The following is an 18,619-nucleotide window of genomic DNA, read 5'->3' on the forward strand; positions in this document are numbered from 1 at the left end:
CCCCAACTAAGCAAGCCAAAAGCCAAGGCAACAGTGGCAAGGAACCAAAACTCCATCAAGGTGACAGAATGGAGAAAAAAACCTTGGGAGAAACCAGGCTCAGTCGAGGCCAGTTCTCCTCTGGCCAACGAACGAATAGTGTATGAATCTGATTCAGGCAGCATTACAGGTTAGAAGTCAGATTGGATCAGAACATTCAGAATATTTATCCAGTTCCATCTGGTTGAAGATCGGAGTCATCACGCCGGCATGGAGATGGGTTTGTTTAGGATCAGTGCCGATGGCTGTCGTGTCGATGAGGCCTTCACAGGGCTGATGAGGCTGGCACTTCAGGGATGCATTGTGGATGGGTCCAGGCGCAGGTCCACCATCTGATCTGGATACGGCCCGGATATGGCTGACTTCAGTAAACCTCGGAATAAACAGAAAGACTAACATTAGCGTAGATGCCATTCTTCTTATGATGTAATGAGTACATCAGGTGTTCTAGGAAGTGTCCCCGGTTCCGGCTGACCTAATCTATGCAGCCTTATAATCATTTAACTGATTTGAATACTAGGAATGTATAATGTTCTATATGCCCGGTTAAAGAGGTGTGTTTTTAGTCTAGATTTAAACTGACAGAGTGTGTCTGCTTCCCGGAGAAAGTTTAGGTGCTAATAGGAAAAGTATCTACCGCCTGCAGTTTATTTTGATATTCTAGGTATTATCAACTGGCCAGAATTTTGAGATCGCAATAGATGTGAAGGACTATAATGCGTTAAGAGCTCGCTCAAGTACTGGGGAGCTAAACCATTTAGTGCTTTGTAAGTAGTCCGCTATATTTAAAAATGTATACAATATTTAATGGGGAGCCAATGCAATGTTGACAGAACGGGGCTAATATGGTCATACTTTCTGGTTCTAGTGAGAACTCTAGCTGCTGCATTTTGTACCAACTGGACTTTGTTTATTAAGTGTACAGGGCAACCACCCAGTAGAGCATGACAATAATCTAGCCTTGAGGTCATGAACGCATTAACTAAATGTTCCACATTTTTCATTGAAAGCATATGTCATAATTTAGATAACTTTTTAAGATGGAAGAAACGTGGCTTTCAAATGAAAGATTGGTATCAAAGAGCACACCCAGGTTCCTAACCGACGACAAAGACTTGACAGAGCAGCCATCAATTGTTAGACCGTATTCTGGGTTAATACGTGCAGAGGTTTTTTGCCCAAAAATTAGAAACTCTGTTTTTTCCCAATTAAGTAGTAGGAAATCACTAGTCATCCAAATTATTGTATCAGCTATGCATTCCGTTAATTTTGTGAATTGGTGCATTTCGTTGGGGCGTGAAGAAATATAGAGCTGAGTATCATCAGCATAACAGTGAAAACTAATTCCATGCTTCCTAACGATAGCAACGGTCCTAGAACTGAGCCTTGTGGTACTCCATACTGAACTTTTGATCGATATGACATCTCTTCATTTACTGCTACAAACTGATAACGGTCAGATAAGTAATATTTGAACCATGCTAGTGCAATTCCACTAATGCCAACATCATTTTCGAGTCTATTCAAAAGAATGTTGTAGTCGATAGTGTCAAATACAGCACTAAGATCGAGTAACACTAATAGAGAGATACAACCATGATCGGATGATAAGAGCAAATCATTTGTGACTCTAATGAGAGCAGTCTCAGTACTATGGTATGGTCTAAATCCTGACTGGAAATCCTCGCAGATACCATTTCTTTCTAGAAAGGAACACAGTTGTGAGGATATTGCCTTTTCTATTAGTTTTAACAGAAAAGGTAGATTTGAGATCGGCCTGTAATTGACTAATTCTCTAGGATCAAGTTGCGTTTTTTTAATAAGAGGTTTAATAATAGCCAACTTAAAAGTTTTCGGTACATCCTAGTGACAAAGATGAATTAATGATATTAAGAAGAGGATCTATGACCTCTGGAAGCATCTTTTTCAATAGCTTAGTCGGTATAGGTCTAACATGCATGTTGTTGATTTAGATGATTTAACAAGTTTAGACAGTTCTTCCTCTCCTATAGCAATGAATGAATGAAATTTAGTAGATGGTTGTGTAGTTATAATTTTCTCTCTAATATTATCAATCTTGTAAGTAAAGAAGTTCATAAAGTCATCACTGCTGTGCTGCTCGGAAGCGTCCGGTGTTGAAGCTTTATTTTTCGTTAATTTAGCCACTGTTTCGAATAAATACCTAGGGTTGTGTTTGTTTTCTTCTAAAAGTGTTGAAAAATAAGCAGATCTAGCAGTTTTTAAGGCCTTTCTGTACGCAATCGTGCTCTCTCTCCACGAAATGCGGTACAACTTCTCATTTTGTTTTCTTCCAACGCTTCTGTCAAACACAGCACATCTAGGTTATGGTCTGTAATCATGTCAATAACAATAAGTGCTTTTGAAGAAAGGGATCGAATATTTAGCAACCCAAGCTTTATCATTCATCTGCATTATAATTGTTTTTTATTTGTTGAACATCAATCAAATTTTTACCCTTAAATGGGTTTGGGAGTTTTTTGTATTTCCTAGTTCGGGGAACAGACACAGTCTCTATGTGATGATATCTAGGTGAAAGAGTATCTATGTGATGGGATTTATCTGACCTCAGTGACGTGAGACAGCTAGCAGACGGTCGGTTTAGCCAGTCTGTCTGCTTCCTGACCTGAGCCCCAGTTCATGTTTGACCTCTAAGATTATGTGCCATATTACTAGAAAGAAGAGCAGCACCATCCCAGGAGGGATGAATACCATCTCTTTTCTACCCCAAAAACTTTTCCAATTGTCTATGAACCCTATATTACATTGCGGACACCACTTAGACAGCCAGCCATTGAGTGAGGACAGTTTACTAAGTATCTCATCACTCCTGCAAACAGGAAGGGGGCGAGAGCAAATTACAGTGCCTGACATCGTACTTGCGAGTTCACGCACCTCTTTAATGTTAATTTTAGTGATCTCTGACTGGCGAAGTCGAACATCATTAGTGCCGATGTGAATAATAATCTAAGAGAATTTATGATTAACATTAGCCAGCACTTTTAAATTTGCTTTGATGTCAGGCGCTCTGGCTCCCGGCAAACATGTGACTATGGTGGCTGGTGTCTCTTTTTTCACATTCCGTAATAGATTCGCCAATAAATAGGGCACATTCAACAGGATTCACAGTGGGTGTTTCACTGAGTGGGGGTGATTTAAAGCGGTTTACCGCTATACTGTGGAAATTTCTTGCTTTTCAACCGCGGTAAGAAAAAATCCATACCGTCCCAGCCCTATTCAGTGATATAAACAACAAGAAATGATAGTAAATAGAGATTCAAAACGGAAAGCTATGCGAAGCTGCTTACAGACGTAAACCACACAGCAGCAAGACAGCGAGGCAGCTGGTAGGTTCTGTTAGCTGTATGGAAAAAAATACAATACATTTTCAATAAACATTTATGAAGCTTATCACAATGATTCAGACAGAGTTAGTCTCTTTAAGAACTTTTTTCAGCTTTGTTTTGGACATTTTATCTTGTGTTGCTAGGGATATAAAATCTGAAGTGTTTTTTTTTTATTGTTTTTGAAAAATGTAAACCTTGACTGTGGTCTGGGCAGTCTTTTCTTTTTTTTTTTACATATTTAATAGAGGAAAAAAAAAATTAATATTTTTCACTACACAATTTCTTTGAAGTCCCCCTGTAGTCAATAAAATGTTTTTTCCTTGAAAAAAAAAAATTTCTTCATGCCTTAAAGGTCCTATTATGCTTTTTATTTTATTTAATTTTTAATCTTTAGTTATTCTGTAATGTTGCTGTTTGAGCATAAAAAAGATCTGCAAGGTTACAAAGCTCAAGTCCACTCCAAAGGGAGATATTTTATTCAACAGAATCCACTTTTCAAGAACTACAACGAACAGCTTGTTTGAACTACAACGCACTTTTTCTGGATCTTATGAAGTCATAATGTTCCTTATTTATATAACCCCCGCCCACGGAATACGCCAAAAAAGTTGGTGAGGCCTGGCTGAACTGCGCTAGAGAAGATGAGGAGTGTTGTCGCAGTTTTTTTCCATCCAAGAAAAAAGTTTGTCCTATACGGCTTAGGGGTGGTGAAAAAAATCGATTATTGATTAATCGCGAGTATGTTATGGACGAGTATGAATCGATTATTAAATTTTCAAAAATCGATTTTTTATTTTAAAAAAAAAATCGTAATCGTTCAAAGCCGCGATAAAAAAAAAAAAAAAATCCACTCTGCGTGCATTTAGAGCATGTTATGTTATGAGAGGCGAATCACAACTACTTCAGAAAACCCAGCACAATATAGGAACTACCAGGCAGTGACGTATGTGTACGCTGAAATAAAAAGTATTTCACCTCAGAAAAACGGACGTTCCTGTCCTGTCAGCCGTTATACTGTACTCGTAGCGCACACTCTTCAATTGCACGCGCAAATGCGGAGGGGCGCGCTGTGTATCGCTTCACTGTATAGTGCAAAGTGCAAAGGAAACTACGAGCATGCAACGTTGTTACGTTGTAAATTAGTAAGTCATGAAATAAAAGTAAAATACCAATAAATCACGTTACTGGTACGTCGTGTGTTAGCTGAGAAGGATTTGCATGCAGGGATGATTTTAATTCTATTCATGGAGCAGTTTCCATGTTTCATTAACAGTTCTTGTTAGTATTGTGTATTCACCATGGTAACTGTCGTTTCAATATTAACGCCAAAATGCCACTTTATTTTTCACTTTGTGTTATTTTTTATATTTGTAAAATACTGTGGTGGCTCATACCAACATTGTATTAACAAAAGCTAGTTTGGGACTGCTATTTAATATCTTTAGCTGAACACCTTGTCTTTCTAGAAGAAAATTGTCCAATTTCTACAGTATGTTGGTTCTGATCTACTTCCTAAAGGAAATAAGCCTTTCATTTATTTGTTATTGTTTAGTTCAACTTGATGAGTCACAACACAATGTGATGTATTCATTTCTGTGTTCTACAGAACATAAGCTACATACAAATAATTCTGAAGTTATAACTACACGACACAGAAAGTGCTTTGAGTACATGAGTTAAGTAATTCAGCAGCTGACTTTTTTTAATACTGCAATCACTTTGTAGTGTATTTTCGTTTACTGTTGTGAACTGGAAAATCAATAATCGCTAATCGAGAATCGTTAATAATCGAAAATCGACTGTAATCGAATCGGGACTTCAATAATCGTAATCGAATCGAATCGGGAAATCAGACAGATTAACCACCCCTAATACGGCTGATGAACTTAGAGAGGTTGAAATTTATTTTTAACACTGTTCCTGAAGATTATAATGTCAACGTTTGTATGTGTGTCTCTTTTGTGATCGATTACTGTTTGTGTTACCATAGTTTTCTGACAAATATGATTAAATGGTGAATAACATCGTATCTATGAGAAAATTACAACAACAAAAAACCATACCACTCTGAAACGTAAAAAACATTTTACAACAAATAATTGTACGATTTATGCAATTATAATAAATTTGACAAATACTGTGACCACTTTAAATATAATCAAAATTAGGCAATCATTTAAAATAATTTGGAATGATGGAATCCAATTTTGACAACATCAATTACATATGACATGACCAGTGGCAGAACGGGAGTGTGTGAAGAAAAACTTTTATCAAAGGCATCAAACAAACTCATAGGCTCAATATGAAGTCTACGGAGTCTCTGTCGTCTCACTGTCATTATCTCTGGCTGTTGGCCCTGACTCTGCGGGGCCGCGGTGTGAAGGGGGCCTGCCACAACTGTGAGTGTGTGATTTGTGCAGCTCTTATCCTTTTACAAACCCCAGGCTTCCTCTTTCTCCACTTGGCCTTGTGGTTTTGACTGGGGATAAGCAAGTACAGCTGTCTCCCCGCTCTTGTGTCCGGGTCAGAGACCCTCTGTGCCAGCTGTACCCCTCACCCTAATCCTCTCCGCACCAAGGGCCAGATGGACAAGCTGGCACTGCTTGTGACAACAGCTTGTGGGCATATCATGTCTCTTGGCATCCAAGAGATATCTGAATAATGATATCTGTTCCTCTCTGTCTATCTGCATGTTATTCAGGGGATAAACCCAATCCCAGCAGTGCGGGCCAAGCTGTTGATCAGACAAATTAGTGCTGGATCAGAGGATGGGGGTCATTGTGCAGTCAGAGCGTTGAGGAGACAAGAGGTTGTAAAGTGATACTCTTGTTGTTTGTTGTGAAGCATGTTGAGTGATCAGTCATCTGATATAGCTGTTTCTGCATACGTCATTATATGGTGGCCTGCTGTGACGTGCTAGACTGCCACTCAGTCTTTTTTCTTCTGTTAGACAAATGCAGACAGACTTGTGACTAGGGAGGTAATATAACAATTCTGGCAAATACGATGATGATTATTTTACTTTTATAGATGATAACTGATAAATGTCTGATATTAAAATTCCTTGCCATTGCTATAAATGCTATAACCATTTAGGCATCAGAACTTGTGTTATTATTTTTAACTGGAACTTTAATAAATATGTTTCATTAATTGAAATGAAGCTGAAATAAAATATAGACTTAATATTATTAAAAACTTCTGTTTGGTTCAGTTTGCCTCTTATTTTGGCCAAGATCTGGCAATTTAGACCAGAATAGCCATCTGACAAAACGACAGTTTTTGTTTTTATTTGCCATTTAGCTGGAAAAAAGTGTTATTAAAAGTGTTACTTTCAAACACTGTACAGAAAACACAAAAGAAATTGGCAGAAATACATACGCAGAATACATCTGACAAAAAAGTTGATTGTTTCACAGACAAATTGTCAAAGCAAATTGGAAGAAAACACAGTTCAGTTCTATTGACATCTAGTTTACGTGCTACTGAGTGACAAAACAATAAAAATCTTTCAAAGATTTCAGTAACCTGGCAAACCTTGTGGTAAAAATCCATACCTTTCCTATAGTAATGCATATGAACTCCTTTCACTGTACAACTCCCAGCAGACCCAGTAATCTAATGCAGAGTGGTTTATGGTTCTCTAAGACGGTTTGACTTTATATAAAGTAATAGCTCGCTCTGTTTACTCTTGTGGTTTAAGTAGGAAGAAATCTAAATTAACCACTGGGATCCTGATGTAAGTAATTGGTGCCAAATCATGATCTAATAATGATCTGATTCCAAAATCTTGTTTGTTTCATACAGACTTTGGTTTTAGTTTCCTTCTGCAACGAAGATGCAAATGAATAACATTTGAGCAGATGGATGTAGTTCATTAAAGCTAGTTAACAATGTTCCAATGAGGCAAACTAGCAGCTCAAGACTGATCATGTTTTCTGAACTACAAATTAAAACCCCAAAATAGAGAGCTTGAAATTTCCTTATTGACATTTGTGTCACCGGCTAGAATTCAGCTACTTTATAGCCTATTAAAAGTTGCTCCTCTATTTGCTGTATGAGGTGTTTTGCTCATAACAAAACATCTGATCCTCTCTTGTATTACACACTCTCACAACCACGTAAGCTGGGCATTATGACCATTGTAAAAGTTAATCCTTGATTCAAATGGTTTGCATTAGTCTTACAGAGGAATAAATCATCCCTTCTTTCTCAGCACTGGGGAACAAAGATGGCGCAGCTCCATTGTTTATCTGCTGTAAGACCTCCTAGCAAGGGAACAAATGTCTCTTGCTCTCCCCTCCAACTTATTTTTCTCCTTCTGACATCTGCATTTCCAGAAACTGAATATGGAACGCAGTCAGAGAAAGATGCTGTTCATCTGACAGAAATATTGGAGATGAGTGCATGTTGAGCTTGAATAGTTATCATGTGGTGAGTACATTATGTCAGTAAGATCTCCTGCAGGCTTATGTTGGAGGAGAGGAACAGATCTTGCAGGGTTCGTACGAAAAGCATTGTGGGAAAACTTTGGCATCTTTTAACTTGAAAACAGAGTAGGTTTGTTTATATTTTGGGGGAAATGCTCAACCAATTAAGCAAATGTCTGCGCTGTTCTGGCCACAGGTTTGAGTGGATTACACAGAGTTTGCTACTTTCACAAGCATTTCAGCAAAAGCAGAAAGCCGGCCTCCTGGAAAAGTGCAGAGATGCAAAGTGTGAAGGATTTGTCCTCGGAGAATAGAAACGCTGGCTCTTAGAATTGTTGTAAACCCAGCCAAACATTGGAAGGGTTTATTTTTGCTCCGTGTTAATAAAAGCTGATGTTGAAACTCGAGCCCCCCCTCTGGCGCGTTAAAGAAGGGAAGTGGCTTATTGTCAAGGGCCACGGCCTGCAGTTTATGACGCCCTACATCAGGAGTTGCCATGAGTGCTGCCTGTTCAGTTTCATGGTACATGTTTGGAGTGACCGCAATTATCTGGCACGTCTAATTCAATAATGTAAACAATATTATTAGTCTTACTCATTTCCCTTGAAAATCCAACTCTTATTTGCAGCAGAGACTAGACTTGAAGCACATGCACAGCAGTATTTCAGACATATAGATGAATGAAAAGCGGACAGATGGACTTATTGATTAAGGATTGTAATCTAATCCTCCCTGTATACTGATGATGTTTTCTGTGAAAGTTAAGGTGCAGTTTTTCAGCTAAACTCTCTGTGAGAAATGATGTGAGATCTGCTTTTGATTTAGGGACACTGATTGTTCTTTGCGATTGAAAGCATGTGTTTTTTTCTCTCTCTTTTCTTTTTGGTTTGGATTGAGTCTAAACTGAAAAAGAAACTGTGGGGGCCAAAAGTCTTCTGAGACCACTATAGTGAAAATGCTTTTATTGTGCATTTATTTATTTTATTGTACTATTTATTTATGACAAATTATATTATTGGGATTGGGATTTTGTGCTTAATTGGAAGCAAGAAATTTGATTAGTGGTCTCAAATAGGGCAACCACTGACATAAAGTTTTAGGATTTTTTTTAGGATCAGAGTAGTTTCTTTTAAATCAGGGTGTCTCAAAACTAGTCATTAATGCAACATAACACATTCTCCCTAAATAGAGATCTCGCAAATTCCTCGGGTTGGAAGAACAAAAGTTGGGCTCAGGTAATTCAGAGCTCATAAATCATCCAAACTCTGAGCTTGCTCTGTTTTCTCTCAATTCAGGACTGAAGAGGAATAGCCAGCCAGTCAGCCGCTAAGCTTTGTGCGTGTGTGCTTTGTCAGGCAGATAGACCTCCTGCTTTCTTTCTCTCTCTCTCTTTTTCCTCTGGCCATCTCTTTTCACTGTTTTCTCTGGAGTTGGAGAGGGGTGTGGTGAGTTAGTGTCACATGACACTATGTGGGTGGAGTCAGAGAGAAGCCCAGAGACTCCAGCTGAGGCTCACACTGGAGGTTTGAGCCTGAGCAGGGACGAGCAGGAGGGTAGGTCAACACACTTCCACTCTTTCTTCCTCTCTTTTTCCTTTTCCTTCACTCAATCTCTCCCATTCTGGTTGTCTATTGCTGACTGCTGGCAATTTGCTTCTTTACAAGCGTTAACTAACAATGTAGGAATGTTTAGTTCAGAGCCAGTTGGACTTTTGTGTGTGCATGTAGGTGAGTCTGTAAATACATGTCTGTAAGTATGATTTTTCCATGTTCACAGCAGAGACTCGGCCTGTTTTCCATGTTAGAGCTTCACGGATGTTTAAACTGGAAAGTTCTGAGCGGGGAAGATTTATTAGGTCTCTTAAAGCATCTGTAAGTTTGCATAGGGGGCGTGTTTGCCTGTTCCGCTCTCCCTTTTCATCATTTACTCCCTGTCTGCGCCTTCTCTCTTGGCCTTGTAATTAAAAGTGTGCAGGTTACAGGGTTGCATGAGTCCCAGACACTCTAGTCCTGTGTAATTTCATCTCATCAAAGCCTCCTTTTCAAACTTTTCCTATAGTTTTTCTATTTAGGAATTTATGGAATTTATAAAGCAATTTATTTGCATTGTATGTTTATGATTGATTGTATTTTGGTATCACAGTAAAAAAAAAAAAAAAATCTGTAATAAAACAGGGTATATATTCTTTTTTTTAAATAGAAATACTTGTTAAACTTACAAAAGCATTACAAAAAAATATCACAATGCAAAAGAAGTATGAGAAAAATATACCTAATTTTCTTTAATAAAAAAAAGTGGATATTGTATTTACATATTTTCTTGAGATTCACCCTTAAGCAATGATCTGACCCTTGTTTAATTTTTTTATTGCTATTGAACTTACAACAGTGACTTTCTCAACGTGTCATTTATGTGTCTGCCCACATCCTGCAGGGGACCAGGAAGAAAGCCACCCAACTTTCTTCCTCTCTATCCTGTTCATGTCCATGTCATTATCCATTTGTTCATAATATATGAGAAAAAAAAACATGTTTTTCTCATCCGTTTCCTTCAGTCCATTTCAGTTGCCACCCACTATCACAGACTTGTCACCGTTCTTTGAGGTGTTAAAAACATGAGAAGAGCTATCTGTAGTAACAGCAAAGTCAACGTTTGATCCTGTTGTCAACAGGTTTGACATCCAGCCATCCAGCGTAGAAATGAAGTCACCAAAACTAAAAATAAATAGTTTAGGCCAAGTATCATTAGCACAGTCTGTATGTCTCAGGTGGTCTTTAATAGCACGTCAAAAGGCTATTAGATCTGTTGAAAGCCAGAGATTTTTCACTGCTAACAAAGTGAAACCACTTTTTCTATCTTTCCTACACCACGTTTTGTTCCTAAGTTTTGATGAGTCATTTCAAACTCCTCGCTGGCCTTTCTCTATTTATACAGTCAACATACTCTTCCAAACCCAGGGCAGCAGGCCTCTGAGGGTTTCAGCCCACTTCCACTGAAAACACAGAACCTTTAGGAGGATTCTTGTGGGATGGAAATGTTTTCCATAATTGGGTTTTTTGGGAATATTCATGGTGTGAATGTTTCTACTTTCCTGTATATGTCTACTAGCACTGAACTCTTTGGTCTTTGGCAGTAATGGAACATGGTTAGACCTAGACCTCTGATTCGTCCTTTCTGTGGTGAGGGTGAGGAGCGGCTTTATAGTGTCATAAACACCTGCCGGGCACATGAGGTTAACACTTTTATGCTTTCATATTTGAGGCACTGCTAGTGTCTGTCATCATACATGTATAACCGGACCGGTATTGATTTGCAATGCAAAGTATTGCGAAGCATCTGGGTTTAACAGATGGTATGGAATTCATGCCTGTGACTTGCATAAACTGTAATTAATTGTTTTTTTAAGACTCTTTGAATAATTATTATTGTTCATGTGAACAACTGAATCCTGTTTACCATCATTATGAGTGTGAATTATTCAAAGAGCTTTCAGGACTAACTTTAAATATCACCTCAGGCTATTTATAATATGTAAACATAAGTAAACATTAATTTTTCATAGCTCGCCTTTCCAGTCTGTTCATGTTCATGTTCGGTCTGTTCATGATCACATTTCAAGGATCAACAACTCAGATCAAGATGGTTTCTAAGCATATTTGGACAATAATACGACTCATTTAAGCGCTCAACTATGTGAGTGTGTTCATTTATCTCAATACAGATAGTGTACAGGAATCTCCATTGAGCCTGGTTCTGAAGAACTGATACTGAATGTAAAAGGCCTCTTTGATACTAGAATTTATGTTCGCCTGAGAGATGAAGCATGCTGAGGAAAAGCACCCACAATCACTTGCTTTCTATCTCTCTTCTGATCTCTCATGTGATTTTTAACTGATTTTCCGCATTGTCGAAGTGATGTCACCGTGCGGTATCAGCTTTGCCTCGATTCCCAGATGTTCTGGTTGTCGCTTTCACCTTGAGGTCAGATCCAAGAATCTTCCAAAGGTCATTCCGGTTGTTTCAAAGATACACTTCAACCTCTCTGGACTACTGTTGGATCATTTGTTAAGAATGCCAGGGCCATATTTCCAAAGGCTCTATCGTTCCAGCTATGCAGTACAGATGGCTCATATCTAGATAGCTAGAAGAATGGGTTGCGATTGACATTTCAACTAAAAGCTTATTGGCAGAACATTTCCTCTTTGCACATTTAATGTTTTGGCAGTCAGGAACGTTTGCAGTACATACTATAACAACTTTAGTAGTTGGTGAGCTGGTTAGCCAAGTCACATTTTTATTTTCATTTCAGTTTTTTTCAAATGCAAAACTCGATGAGCAGAATGTTTCGCAATGTTTCCTCTTCCATATTGTTTTTCACACCATCCTTATCACTCACTTACACTTCTGCTGTCCTTTGCCAGTTTGGGAGTACGATATCCCTCACTTCCAGACGTTTTTCCATTGTGTGCATGACACCATCTGCTTTTACAACCCCAAGCTTCGGAGGTCAACCTCTCCGGCCCAGCGAAGCACTGAACGAGCGGTCATCACACCCACACAAATACTATGAGTCTAACACTCTGTGTTTGTGTAGAGTTAACATCAGTTTCCCTTCTGCATTGATCCACTCTCTGCAGGAGGCCAGAAGTTTGCTTATTCCCTCTCTCCTTTTGTCTTTCTCCCTCTCTCTTGTGCGTCGAGTTGTTGATCTTCCTGGTCTGACCTTGCTAGAGTCGTTCCCTAACTTTCTACATGGCTGGGTCTTGCCTCTGGGTGTCTTTTGTAGTTTGCCGGAGCTTAATCGTAATCTTATATAATTGTATGCATGTTCTCGCATAATGCATGTCCTCAGGCTTATTCTATGCTTAGAACTTTCTTTTTCTTTTTTTCTGGAGTCATTTCTGAGAAAGAAAGGTTGTAGCAAAGTGATGGCTTCCCTGAGTACTGCCTATATTTTCTCAATCTTTGAAATGTTAATGGTACCTTTTGACTGGATTTATCTTGTCTAGAAGACATGGTAAATTAATCACATTCCCATTTTTTCTTGGAATCATATGTTGGGGAATATGTAGAGAAGAGCAGACATATTGAAAGAGTTTGTAACCATTTTTCCAGAGCTCACAGGAAATGTCATATCAGGTGATGTTAAAAAGATATATTTTAAATGTATGTGTTTGTTATATGTCTGGTCATCTGGGGTTCCTCTCCAGGAATGGAATGATAATGTTCAAGTGGCTATTTGATTGTATCAGGTACAGTTGAGAATATAATGGCTAGAGATGCACCATATATTTGTACCATAATGATTATCAACTTACAGTATATTAGATTTTGATCTGTATGGGCCAATATCGGATGTACACTACCGCTTAATAATTTGGCGTCAGGTAGATTTTTTTTAAATGTTTTTGAAAGAAGTCTGTTGTGCTCACCAAGGTTACATTTGCTCAAAAATATAGAAACAACAGTAATATTGCTAAATATGACAAATTATAACTCTTTTCTATTTTAATATATTTTAAAATGCAATTTATTCCTGTGATCAAAGCTAAGTTTTCAGCATCATTACTCCAGTCTTCAGTGTCACATGATCCTTCAGAAATCATTATGCTGATTTGCTGCTCAATAAGCATTTCTTTTTTTTATCAATGTTGAAGACAGTTGTGCTGTTTTTGTGGAAATTTTGATATTGTTTTTCAGGACTATTTGATTAATAGAAAAAACGATATATTTAATTGAAATAAAATAATTTTGTAATGTATTTTACTGTCACTTTTGATTAATTTATTGTGTCCTTTTAAAGTATTAATTTTATTTTAATTTAAAAAGTTTATACTTTCCATGTATACCCATACTTTTGTCTTTTTATTATTTAAAATCAACAATAATAATTAAAATCTTTTGAATTTTTATATTTGTAAAAACATAAATATATTAAATTTATAATGTAATGTCTACATTCACTTATGACATTTGAAATTTTTTATTTAATTTTTAATTTATTTTGACAAGTAGTATAAATAGTGTAAAATAAATTATCAGCTATTTATGTTTCTGGACATAACATGAAAATAATTATCAGCTCATCAGAATTTTAATATCGATGCACCCCTACTAAACAGTATTAATCTTCTCCATACAGCTATTTTGACTAAATATAATCTGTTTGTCTCGATAGTCAGAGGGCCGCTCAAGATGGCATTTTTGCAATGGCACAAACAGGAAGTTGCTAAATTTTTCAATGTGGTCTGACCTGAGCCCTATGGACTCCACTTAGATTGGGATGAGACCGTTTCTTCCTCCTTACACTCTTGCAAAACCTCTGGGTCCACTTTACAAGTGTCACACCTCGGACACATTCTGTGATTTGCAACCTTTACCTCAGGCTGAGAGGAATAAATCAGTCGTTCAGCGTGACTTCCTCTCTTCTTACTCTTTTTACTGCAGAGTCGCTGGCATTTATTTACAAAGTTATTGAATGCTTGGAGACTTGGAGACAGCAATAGATGGAAGATGTTTTTTGCCTGTAATTGAAAACAGAGAGTGAACTAATACCGTCCAACTCTTCAGTTTCAGATGGAAAGTTTTGTTTTTGTCCACTGAGACTGTGTAATATCTTCGGGTCTTGTTGGATGGTTTTTAACTAACCACTGTGATATGCAAAAAGCTAATTTAAAAAATATCAGGTACAATGTAGTTGAATTCTCACTGATGATGGTAATAGCTGCTTGTGTTGTTTATAATGGCAGAAACTGTGATTTGGTTCTCATTACGTCAAAAATGTTTTTCTAATGATGGCTTGGAAACAGATTCGCTATTTGTATAGATCCCATGTTGGTTAAAAACAAGTCTCGGGGTTCCAACATTCCCCCGATTCAGGAAACAGCTAATCATCAGCCGCAGGACTGTGTGTTCACCTCTCCTCTCACCCTTATGTTGTTTTTCTCTGCGGGTGTTTCAGTGTTCACTTGGCCCGTCTAACTGTTATCTCCTCAGGCATGGAGTCTGTTAGCGGCGGAGGCTCCCCAAACCTGTCAGTCGACACTCTGTCTATCACAGCAGTTCACTGAGTGATGACTCACAGGAATGAGAGAGAATTGCATGCATTTTCACTACGGCCTTTGATCTCACTTTAAGGTGCCTTTTTTAATGTCTTCATCCGGAAATGAAGAAAGACCCCATTGCTGTCATGTTGTTCCTAATCCATTACTTTTTTTTCTACTGTAAAACACAAAAGAAATAGTTTGTAGCAACCAGGCACTGAAGGTCAATTTGACTAATAAATTTCTGTCTGGACATAATCTACACAAGCAAGCTGTAATATTACACATTAGCCTTTATTTAGGTTTTTTTCTGCTCTTATAATGTGATTTTAATGTCCTCCAGCTGTTTTGCTTATTTGGCAAGGTTGTAACGGCCGGGCTAATGGTACTGGAGATTTATGGGGTCACTCTGATTGTGCGCAGGCACCTGTGTTCACAGCTCCTTTTACTGGCATATATTTCCATTCTCTATGACAGGCCATGGGGTCAGTTTACTTTTCTGAGCTGCACAATATCACTCAGGAAAGACGTCACACGTGGTCCTGTATGAAGGGAAATCATAGATTCGTAGGTCAGCTTGTTTCTTCTGTTGTGACTCTGCCTGTTGTCAGGGAGTTTAGACGCTTTAAATATGTTTCGCAGTGACGGCTAATGGGTTTATGTTCCATTAGAGGCTGAAGCTGAACCAAGAACCGATGGTACAAAAATGTGTCATAGGCAAACATTTCTACAAAACAGTTCATAAGAAGTTGTATGTATAGTGTATTGCCAAGAAATCCGCTCTTGATAAACTCAACAAACTGGCATGACGAGTTCTCTGAAACACAATTCCTTTAAAGTAGGGGGAAAAGATAAAAAAAAAAAAAAAAAAATTTCTTATGTGTATTTAGTGAAGTAAAACCCAGTGTTTGTGTTTGATCAGTCTTTGTGCAGTTTGTAGATTCCTTCGTCAATACAGGTGGGCTTTTTAGCAACCTCCAGCTATTGTAAAGTGCTCTCCTTGATTGAGGGTATTAAGATGCCGGACATTACTGTGAGCCAAAGAGGATCTCCTCCATATTCCCCTAAAGGCAGCAAGTGAATGTTCTTTTCTAGAACCGCATATATAGGGGGACTTCCTATCTACTGACCCCAAACTTTTGAACGGTAGTGTGAAACAAATAAAATTCTTAGCAGTCAGTACTACTCGCATTTGATATTTGTAAAAGCAATCATTTTAAATGCCATATAAGCAATATGACATGTAAGGACATGACATTGAATGTTCATGCTTCTTGGTTTGAGGTTTTAGGAGCCGATGTGGAGCAAATTTCTCTGCCACAGAACTGATGAAAATTACTTTCAAAACTGATTGAAAAAAGAAATTTTACATGGACTAGTCTAACGGCAGAAGGTCCGGTCTCCATCGCAGCTTTTATTGGCCAAGTTTATTGCAACAATGGTGAACTGAACTGCACATACTTTTGAAAATCCAGCATTTCATTTTCAGGTGGACTGTTAAAGCATGTCTTCCAGGAATCCTGAATCCTGTAGGAATCCATCAGATGACGACTTCGAAACTCCCAAATTTAGGGCTTGGTATCAAATCAGATGTCCCGATGAGAATCCGATTTACAAGATATCAATTCAATTCGATTCCCGATTTTCGATTGATTCAATTAATAAGTTTCACTGGTCTTACCACTCAAAAAAATAAGTTATTGTTTTTGTTCCTTGTATTGTAATAAATAAGGTTATGACACCAAAATTGTAGATACTAGTGAAATTTCACAATTCTCCATTCCATTTTCAACACCACAGAGAAAATCTTTCTTTCTTTTGATGTTTGATTAACATTAAAACACAAAGTGACAGCAGCCTAATAAACCTTCTGCTGTCTAAGACAGAATGCACAGATCAAATATACTGATACACATGCATTGTCTTTCTCTACTGTTTACGTTCACTTAAGCTGTAACCGACTGTAAAAGACAGGCATTTTGAGATAATTTTGTGTGAACTTGTGCGTTTAAGCGCTAGAAGACGTGAAAGAGAAGTCATTTTATTGTTTGTACGCTGTCTGAGATGCACAACTTTCTGTGTGTGCGCCTCGGAAGTGTGCACTCACAAAACTTCTCACACATCATGTGAATGTTTAAATTGGCAAGGCTTAAAAACATGTGCAAATGATAAACTTTCGAGACTATGCAGCACTGGCCTGATTGGGACAGTTACAGTTCCTTTAACTGTCTGGAAAGTCTTTCACGCTGCATCTGCCATGTTAAGCATGTAATTAATGACAGAGGCTGTGTTCAGAATCGCCTCCTATACCCTTATTCAGTATTCCCTACATTAGTCCACTAATATAGTCCTCTTGAAGGAGTGAATGAAAACGAGTGAGCGAATTCGGACACTGAGTGCGCCGGAAGGGCTTTTGCGTAATTTGTGCTTGCTGTTTTAATAATTATTTTAAGCTTAGCAAACTTTCAGCTCCAATAGTAAGATGAAAATATTTATCTTGATCTCTGTCATGGAAACAAGCATGTATAAACCAATTTATAAAAATCAGTTAAAAATGAATTTATACCTGTATGATATTACGCTGTAGCCACATTGGACCAGCGGTTTGGAAAATGGATGGATAGATGATTCCTCTGCGGGCACCATATTCTGGTCAGACGCAAGAGTTCATTTGGCACGACCCTTACAGTACATTATGGGTATTCTCTAGTCGTTTTTGCGGTGCATTATGGGATTGAATGAACGCACTCGACAATGTCCACTGTGGTTTCAGACACCACTACAAATGGCTGTCCCATCAAATAGTGCTGTATTTAAGGGTTTAGGGTATGATTTTGGACACAGCCAGGGTCCCCGCTGTAACATCGTACAAGGTAAATAAGAGGATGACATCTAGTGGAGAGGTCTAGTAATAAGATTAACGTCAATCCGTCAATCCGAGAATTTATATTGAATCGACAACATTTTAATTGAAAAAGAATTTTTTTGCCCAGCCCTACCTGAAGTGTAATTGTAAAAAGTTCAACCAGGCGCTCAGGTAGAGTAAGAGTCTGTGATAGGTGCTCTTGGGGTAGGGGAACAAATCCAAAGTAAAACAAGTCCCAGGCACTCAAAAAAATCCAAGGAGGAGAAGGAAAAAAGTTAAAAAGCCTTTATTAATAGTGGCTTAAACCATTAAAAAATGCCAACATGTTTCGACCAACATGGTTTTTTTTTATTTTTTTTTATTATTTTTTTTATGATCCATATTGTGTTTTTTGGTTTTCGCTGAGTGAACTTTTTTGAGATATATAGCATGTTTCTTTGTTTGGTTCACCTACTGTGTTACTTCCATCACCCTGTAGATTGTCTCATTGGGATAATTGATTACATTGGGTCTCATTAGGTTAATTCAATTATCTTGGTTTAGGGGTGGGTCTTTACTTGCTTATAAATTGTTGTCATTGTCATTCTCTGTATGAATTTGCCCTGAAGAAGACCATGTTGGTCGAAACATGTTGGCATTTTTTAATGGTTTAAGCCACTATTAATAAAGGCTTTTTAACTTTTTTCCTTCTCCTCCTTGGATTTTTGCCTGGGACTTGTTTTACCCTACCTGAAGTGTTTCCCATTTTGTGTGCCTTTATGTATCAGACGTTCAGTCAACAATCACTACACATGGACAACTTTAGAGAGGCATCTGCCATAATGGTTGCTTTTTTTTTTTTAAGGCCTGTTGTAATGTATATTATAATTTCCT

The 18,619-nt window shown here is 37.9% G+C and overlaps 1 protein-coding gene across 7 annotated transcripts in view; it reads left to right on the forward strand.

The window, feature by feature from the left end:
- septin9a (septin 9a) overlaps positions 1–18,619 on the forward strand; it is a 101,435-nt gene that overhangs the window by 65,220 nt on the left and 17,596 nt on the right. Inside the window, exon 1 of one of the 7 annotated variants that reach the window (XM_084389844.1) lies at positions 9,336–9,390. The exons of the other annotated variants lie outside the window; for them this stretch is intronic. The gene's annotated coding sequence lies outside the window, so the exon portion shown is untranslated. Of the gene's footprint in view, positions 1–9,335; positions 9,391–18,619 lie in introns of those variants that run through there. 7 annotated transcript variants of the gene reach the window in all.

Source organism: Rutilus rutilus (genome assembly GCF_951802725.1).
Source record: "Rutilus rutilus genome assembly, chromosome: 1".
Classification (NCBI taxonomy): domain Eukaryota; kingdom Metazoa; phylum Chordata; class Actinopteri; order Cypriniformes; family Leuciscidae; genus Rutilus; species Rutilus rutilus.